The 8,156-nt window shown below is 47.8% G+C and overlaps 1 protein-coding gene across 2 annotated transcripts in view; it reads left to right on the top strand.

Moving 5' to 3' along the window:
* Positions 1–429: 429 nt before the first annotated feature.
* Positions 430–8,156, top strand: part of GPRIN3 (GPRIN family member 3) — a 31,589-nt gene continuing 23,862 nt past the window's right edge. Inside the window, exon 1 of one of the 2 annotated variants that reach the window (XM_064449951.1) lies at positions 430–871. The gene's annotated coding sequence lies outside the window, so the exon portion shown is untranslated. Of the gene's footprint in view, positions 872–1,201; positions 1,317–8,156 lie in introns of those variants that run through there. The other variant, XM_064449949.1, reaches the window with a different exon arrangement.

The raw sequence follows: 8,156 nt of genomic DNA, 5'->3' as shown, positions 1-8,156 counted from the left end.
ATGATGGTTAGAGATAAAAAATATTTTTATTGGTCCTCTAGTCAACTGCACTTTTTTCCCCCCGAATCTTTTCCATATTGCAACAGAGTTCTCCTCACAGCTTATCCTATACTTTTGGAAATCCTGCTCCTATATATCCAAAAGGAAGGTAGAAGAGTTAAAATCTTCCCGGCTGAAAAATCTCAGGGCACTGCAGAGCCATTTCCTGCTATTGCAGCAGAGAGAGATAAAATTCCACACTGGTGGGAATAAACCGTATTTACATCAAAGATTTCCAGACAATTACGAGTTCTAACCCAAAATGTCTTTTGCTGCTAATATTTTTGCTTGGATTTTTTTTTTTTTTTCAGGCAAACAGGGCAGCGCTTCGTACAGGAAGCCAAATTTGCTTATCAACAAGAACTATCCAAACTGAAAGCGTGACAAGAGGTGATCCGCATTTGCATACACTGCAATTCCACATGCAAATTTGTACGACTCCGCAGGCAAACGGCTCATTAGGTGCCTCGATAGCTATCTGCAGGCACGCTTCCTCGGCTGACACATGCAGGACTAGCAAAGGTGGACGGAATTAGTGGATTCGGGACGTGCAGTTCTAGCTCTTCTGCCGTGAAGCAGCTTAGCGTGCAGTTTTTAGGAGCGGGAAGGAACCGGCTGGTAGAGGGGGGCAATGCAGCGCAAGCCCCGGCGCGCCGTCGGGGCCCTGGCACGGCTGCCGAGCTCTCCCGGGGGGCTGCGGAGAGGCCCGAGGCCCCCCTGCTCAGCCCCCTGTGCCTGACGAAGGACAGGAGCCTCCAGCTCCCGGGCTATAAAAGCCAGGGGAGGCCCCAGGCAGGCTTGGCTTGAGCTGGAAATGCCTCCCTGGAAGCAGGTACCTGCCGGCGCCCTCCGGACTCGGGGGGGGGGGGGCGGGAAGACTTGCGGCGGTGCAGGGGCTAAGCGTCCATGGGGGGATGGCACCGTGCCCTCCCCGCGGGCCGGGGTCCCCTGGGAGCCCCCCACGGGCGCTGCCCCACTGCCGGCGGCCGCGGCGGGGGCCTGGCCCCGCAGCCCGGGCGGCGGCGGAGACTGGCCGGGGCCGGTCTGCCCGAGCCTCCCGCTGCCGCTGCCTCCTCGCAGTCGGCGCGAATCGCCTCCTCGCCGCCCCCCGCGGCGGGGAGGGCCACCCCGGCGGAGCCCTCCTCCCTCCCTCCCACCCTCCGCCCGCCCTCCTCCCGCCGCTGCACACCCCGAGGAAGGGCTTGTTTTCCTGCCCGGATGATGAATTTCTCCGCAAGGTCATCCCTGCCCGCGGCTCCCCGGGCGCCGCCGCGGAGGTAAGGGGAGGGGGGAGCGGAGGGAGGGGGGGGACGGTGAGCACCTCCACACCCCCCCCCCACACCCCCCACCCCACCCCACCCAGCAAGTTCTGTCGACGCCGGAGAGGAGCGGGGTCGGTGGGAGGACAGGTGCCCGGGCGCGGCGAGGCGGGGGGCTGCCGCTCCCCGCCGGCCTTGCCCCGGCACGGGGGTGCTGGGAGGGCCGAGCCGTGCCCGGGGAGCGGGCCCCGGGGAGCCGTGCTCTCCTCCGCGGGGTGTGGGCTGTGGGGCGGCTGCGGCTCGCCGCCACGCCGAGCGGACACCCGCGGGGGGCGGGCGGGCGGCCGGCCGGGGGGATGCGCGGCGCGGTGGCCACGGCAGCGGCGCGGTCGCCACGGCAACCCGCCGGCGGCCCGCGGTGTCGCAGCGCGGAAGGTGTCCCGGCCCGCCGCCTCCCGCCGCGGGGCTCGCGGCCAAGGGGCGTCCCCGGGCCCGCCCCGCGCGCCCGCCCGCCGCCTCCCCAGGGGGCCCAGCCGCACCCGAAGAGGCTTGCGGGTGTACCCCGGGACGGGGGGCTCCGAAAGCCGGGGCTCCGCAAAGCCTGCTCTCGGGGGTCCGCCCGGGCTGCCAGCCGTGATGCTGCAGCCACACAACGCTGATCGCCCCGTTAGAGCCGCCCCGCCGGCTCGCGAAGGCGCGGTGAGCAGCCGGGCTTGGGGCGGTGGGGTGGGTCACAAGTCCCTGGCGGGCCTCTTCTTTCTCCTGCTGAAGTCGGTGACAGAACTGGATGATCTTGTCAGCTCCCGGTGCATGACTTGTCTTGTCTGCAGATCAACCTGCTTCTTGTGCCCCATGCAGGCCTTGGCTTCGTTAATACTTTTCTCCTTCATCCTTTTTCTCTCAGGAGAAGATAACAGTGCTGGTGGATTTATCAGAGTCATGAGGAGTTATTATGATCCCGTAGCCTAACCTCTTCCACAATATAAAGTACAGACTATTGCCCAGCGAGTCTGGGGTCTGGCCCACCGGGCCTTTCAAACAGTCTTGGCTTAATGACTTCAACAGTGGGGAGTTTACTACATCCCTGGATAATTGGCTCCAATTGTTAATCTCATTGTTAAACGTTTGCATCTTTTTTCCACTTTGAACTCTTCTGACTTCATCTTCTAGCTACTGGATCTGGTAATGTCTTTGTCAGATTAAACAGCTATCTAGTTTCAGATCATCTCTCTCTGCTCAAGTATTCAAGGGCAGTAATTAAATAGCCACTTAACATTGTCTCTGATGAGATAAATAGATCGAGCTCTTTTGGTGTCTCCCTGGAATGCAGATGCTCCTGAGGAGAAATGGCTCGGCCGCTCTTCTCCGAGCCCCCACTGTTGTCCTCACCGGCCACCGGCACTCCACACTGGATTCCAGGAAGGCTCTCGTTAGTGTCACATGCGGAGATAATAACCTCGTGCTCAGTATTCCCCTGTCTATTCACCCAATGGCACGAACTTTTCTTTCCCACGACTACACGGTGGGAACTTATGTTCCGTTAGTTAGGCGCAGCAATCCCCGCGCCTCTTTGTGAGCCAGGGTTTTCTCAGAAGCTGATTGCCTGTCCCGTAAGGGGCATTTAAATTAAATCTTCCTACATGCATAACTCTGAATATGCCTATATTAAATCGGTTTTTCCTTCCTCCTATCACTTCACTTCCAGTGAGTCTGCAGCTCGGGAATGACAATAGAGCTTTGGTGTTTCTCCCTCTGGAAGTCAGCTGAGTTTTTTCCTGGGACCTCTGTGCTAAAACAGTCTTTTTTTCCTGGTAGCATTTGTTCCAGATGACCTTAAAGTTATTTGAAGTTTACTGGGGGATAAGTTACACTAAGTAATACGCAAACTGAAAGTGCCCATTTCAGTGAACTGGTTTTGTAACTGCTTTTGTTCAGCTGTGCCTCCAAGTGTTGGTGAGAGAAAGATTTGCTTTCCTGTTTTAACAGAACTGTAAATCCCACTGCTGGGTGTGGTGTCTAGGCTGATACATATATTGTCATTATGTTGTGAATGTTTAACTTGAATGTTGTGGGTTTTACTTAATCTGAAGTGTGCTTAAGCCTGGATTTACAGCTCTCTTTAGAAAGCACAGTATCTGAGAGTATGGGTCACAGGTGTGTGTCTGTGACAGGATACTGTTTTCCAGTAGCATGTAGGAGCTCGAAATGGACTGACAGGATGAGATTGAGTAGTCTGAAGGCACCTGCTATGGGAGGTGGTACCAAACAATAAGGTTCTTTGAAGTGGGCTTTTTTGTTGGGTTTTTTGAGGGAGGAGTGAGGTGGGGGTGGTTTTTTGTAATCACCTTGACGTACCCTAAGAGCTTAATGTGCACTGAGGGAGGGTGATGTAAGAAAGGTCCAAAAATTGAAGACCTTACCTGTACATGCAGACCATCCCATGAAGTAAAGCGAGGCGATGATCTTCATGAGTAAGGTTTGTTTGCATGAATAAAGATAGCAGGTTGCAGCCTTTAGAATGACCTGTCTTCAAAGTGTTAAAACTAAGAAGTACGTGCTGATCATGTAATGACTTCAGTGTCAGGACAATGAGCTTTCTTGAAATTTCACACAGAATTTGTTGTTTTTTCTCTTCAGGTCCCTGAAAATGTCTATACAAAAGATTGTACTAAGTATAATATTTATACTTGTAAATGGATGAATGAGGTCTGAAAATTATTACTGAGCCCAGATATCACATCTGATTGAATAAAGTGGCCCAATGAGCTCTAGAATCATGGTGAATTTTTTACAGGCTGGTGTCAGCATCTTAGGAATTGTTTATTACACATATAATTGTATATTCCCCCATATAAAATTTTGAAATTTTATTACGTAGGAGGTAGCTTACCCCATCCATTCAAACTTAACTTCTCTCCCCCAAGCTAGGCTAATTTCTCTCTCTCTCTTTTTCCTTTTTTTTTTTTCCTCCCCCTCCTCCCCCAACATATGCTTTACCTTCTCAAGGTTGTGTCTTCTCTTCAACTCTTTCTGCAGTCAGAAGAGCAGAAGAGTGTGCATATCTCTCCATAGGGTGACTGGTCCCAAAACTTATCTATTCTTGAGTCATTATGCCCATCCTGAATCAGCCCAGCATTAAGAACAGTGGCTGGTGATTGATCCTACAAGACCAGGACAGACAGACAATAGCATTTTTACAAGTCTCAAACTTACAGTGTCAGCTGAAGCCTGTCCAACAAGTGCTAGGTTAGAGTTAGGCAGATTTCATAAGCAAAATATGTTGGCAGTAGTAAAATTTGTCAGATTTGGGTCCTACAACTGTTACTGCCACCTTTATTTTTAACAAGATAAACCCCCTCCATCAGATGCAGTTGAGGCTAAGGAGAACCTGATTATATTAAGAACAACATCCTGCCTCTGATTTGTTTGTGAAATCGTTGCTGATGTAGGAGTAAAAGCAAGCTGCTCGTAGTCTTACAGCTACAGACAGAGCAAAATTTTGTAACATGTAGGACTGTGCTTATAGCAGCACATCCTTTCTTAATTTAAAACCCCCACATTAAAGGGCAGAGGTGGGATATAGGCTGAATCTGTTGCCTTTGTGGATGTAAGAGCAATCCTGGATTAAGAGCTGATATTATCTAATGGCATGTAACACCTTCATAGCTGACCAAACTTTCATACCTGCCCTACAGGGTTATGAATTGGTTCCATTTGTGCAAAATTCTTTAAAATTAGTTGCATTATTACTGGCAGTACTTTGATATTATTATGGAAGACTAGAAACTTAGCAAAAGTAACTCAGGATTGTTTCTGTATTAACCTTGGATACAAATTGGGTGGCCCAGCTGTAAGACTAGGTGCGGTGTGACAAGATATCGAAACTGCTCCCATATTTGGTCTTACACATTGGATCATTTAGGTAAGCATAACATTTTTGAGAGTCAAAACAAAGATTGATAATATTTTCTGGGGGAAAACAAATTCTGGATATGTTCTGAATGAAATTAAATTACCTTGCAGTAGGAAAAGCTTTTGAAACAGTATCTGAGCACAGTTTACTTTTGCAAATAGTAAAAACAGAAGAGGGCTACATGTATCTGTTTTATTATATGCATGGACTTTGAACTCAGTAACAGTTCTATAGAAACAAAGAGTTGTATTGATTAAAAATTTAATTACAGATGATCAGTTACTTAATGTTGAGCGATTCATTTCTTGGAGTCCATGGCTAAGGGTTCGTGCTTGCAAATTGGCAGCAGACCCAAAAGGGCAGAGGTATCACCACGCTGCTGAGTAAGTCAGGGAAAAATGCAGCGCCAAGACTTGCAACTCTGTGTGTGCTGTTGGGGGAGAGAGGCAAAGGGAAAGGTGGAGACCAAAGGAGTAACAGCTAGGTACCAGCATAATATCACATTGCCCCAATTTGTCCCCCGTTAGCAGTGGATACATGTACTTGGGAAAAACAATTAAGTGGAGGGAAGAATGCCAACGTTCACAAATATGACAACGAATTGCTGTAAAAGCTTCTAGGGCGTTACAGTTGTGTCCACAGAGGACAGATTGAATTCTTCTTCCCCCCCTCACACGCCCCACCCCGCCCCGCTTCTCTAACTCCATGATCCTGTGTTACAAAAGTTAGTGACAGGTATGGGAGCTATTACCGCAGCTGATATCAACCAGACATCCAGGGAGATCCTGTTACTTTTTTGAATGATCCAGGAGCAAGAGTCTGTATCTCTTATGCAGTTGTTAGTGTTAGCAACACCCATTACTATTATGGTTCATTTTATTATATTTATTATACATTAGTAAAACGTGGTAACAACAATTGAGTTTGCTCTTCCTTGCCTGCTTTCCTCCCTCTGAAAGTAGTTCTCTTAGAAGGACAAGAAGGGGTTAGTTGAGGGAGACACAGACTGTCATTCATATTGTCTATGGATTGGTTGTAGTTACAAAGTAATAATGTACGTACTCTCATTTGTGTGCCTATACATTGGTGCGCGCGCACAGACACACAAATGCGGGGGGAAGAGCAGGGTTTCCTGAAGGGTTGGTACTCTAGCAAAGTCTGGCAAGAGCTAACAAAGCTGCCTCAGTGGTTCAGTTAGCTGCAACTATGCATCTGTTCAATTGAAGCATAGATTAGGACTGAAGTAACTAGTGTGGGAAAGGTTACTTGAAAAGAGCCTGCAATCAGAAGTAATGTATTCTTATTGTCTGAAAAAAACAATATACTGATCATAAGCTGAAAGGTCACACCTTTCTGCTTTGGAAAGGCAGATCTTGTTATTTACCCTTTTTTCTGACCTTTTTTTCTGCGAAGTGGACCAGGAAAAGTAATCAATATTTGCTTGAATTCTCTGTGACACCTGTATCTTGAGATTCTGCTGTAGCTCAGTGATGGTAATTAATATTGTCACCTCTTCACAATCATCATACAACTATCACCAGCTGGTGTTTTGTACCAAAGAGCAGGATGGCTTTCTATATGCATATGTGGTTTTCTTTTTCTTTGGAGAAAGCTGAATATTGGTTACTGTGATCAGGATCCCAGATTGCATTGTAGCAGTGAAAATCTCTTCCCCAGTGACGCTAATGTGCAAACAAAAAAAAAAAGCTCAGTTTTTAAAGGGAAGACAAAAAAAAAAAAGAAAGGACAAAATGAAACAAGGTGCTGTGCAATTATTTTTACTGCTCTTTATGCAAAAAACCCCAACAAATTCAAATGGGGGACATGAATGCTATGCTACATTATGACTAATCTTAAAAGGATACTATAAAAAGCAATGGCTTATCTCAAATGATGACAGTGAAGTCAGTGAAGTTTTAATTCAGAAATTTTCCAGTGGCTCCAGGCTCCCTTTTTACATGCAAGACTAGACCCGCTGCTCCATGGATAAATCACTAGAAATCTGAGAAAAATCAGTCAAGGTGTTATGGAAACAGAGGGAGTTTCCAATACAGGATAACAAAGGATCTGATGTTACCTTAACTTTGCATAAACAGGAGTCAACTCATTAACATTTGTGTGCAAAACAAATAAAAATAGCTATGCGGTTGGGCATAAGTTTCAGATGGATAGATTTTTCCTTTCCTGGGTGGAACAGAAAAGGAAAAGAACTGTAGACTGTTTACTAATCTGATTTTACACGGTTCGGGGAAGAGATGAGTATTCCTGTTGGTAGAGGGTAGAGCTGGAGCATGGTTTCTCTGGTACCAGGGAAACGTGGTGTCTGTCAGCTCAGGGGTGAGCAGAGTCCTTTAACCTAAAGCCAGACTGAGTGAAGGTGATTTTTCTACTCTTGAGCAGTCATTTAGCTGCAGTAAAGAAATTTTAACACACATTGAAGTCCCAGGACTGGTGCTTTACCTCTGGTGTGTTGCCAGTGGGATCTTAGTCCAAAAAGTAGTGTGGCTGCTGAGTGCTCAGGGGATGGTCCCTCCCCTTCCATAGGGCCCCAGGACTCTGACCATGGAGTATTTCCAAAAGCATTGTCAAACAGCAGAATAAATCTGGAAACTCAGTGTAATGGACTAGATAGGAAATCTAGCAAAGAAGGTGGTGTGGACAGGGCACTGTTACATTTTTGTAAGTCCCCCTTTTATTAGACTACAGGAGCAACAATTCAGAGCAGCTTTTAGGATGTCCTTTGGGCACTGAGGAATGAACTAGATATCACCAGGTCCCAACTTCAGAAAGCAGAGAGGTATAAAAGTCCTATAAATCTTCCTAGTTCAGCTCTCCTAGAAGCAGTCTGGCTGTTGGGGAGTTAGCTAGCCCTTAGGTTAGAAAATGCTGGAGGATAATCAGCCCTTAGTATTTAGTGAACTAAAGGGTCACTATCATTAATGTCA

The sequence above is a fragment of the Phalacrocorax carbo genome, chromosome 4 (genome assembly GCF_963921805.1).
Source record: "Phalacrocorax carbo chromosome 4, bPhaCar2.1, whole genome shotgun sequence".
In the NCBI taxonomy this organism is placed as follows: Eukaryota; Metazoa; Chordata; class Aves; order Suliformes; family Phalacrocoracidae; genus Phalacrocorax; species Phalacrocorax carbo.
This window is presented reverse-complemented; position numbering and strand designations above follow the sequence as displayed.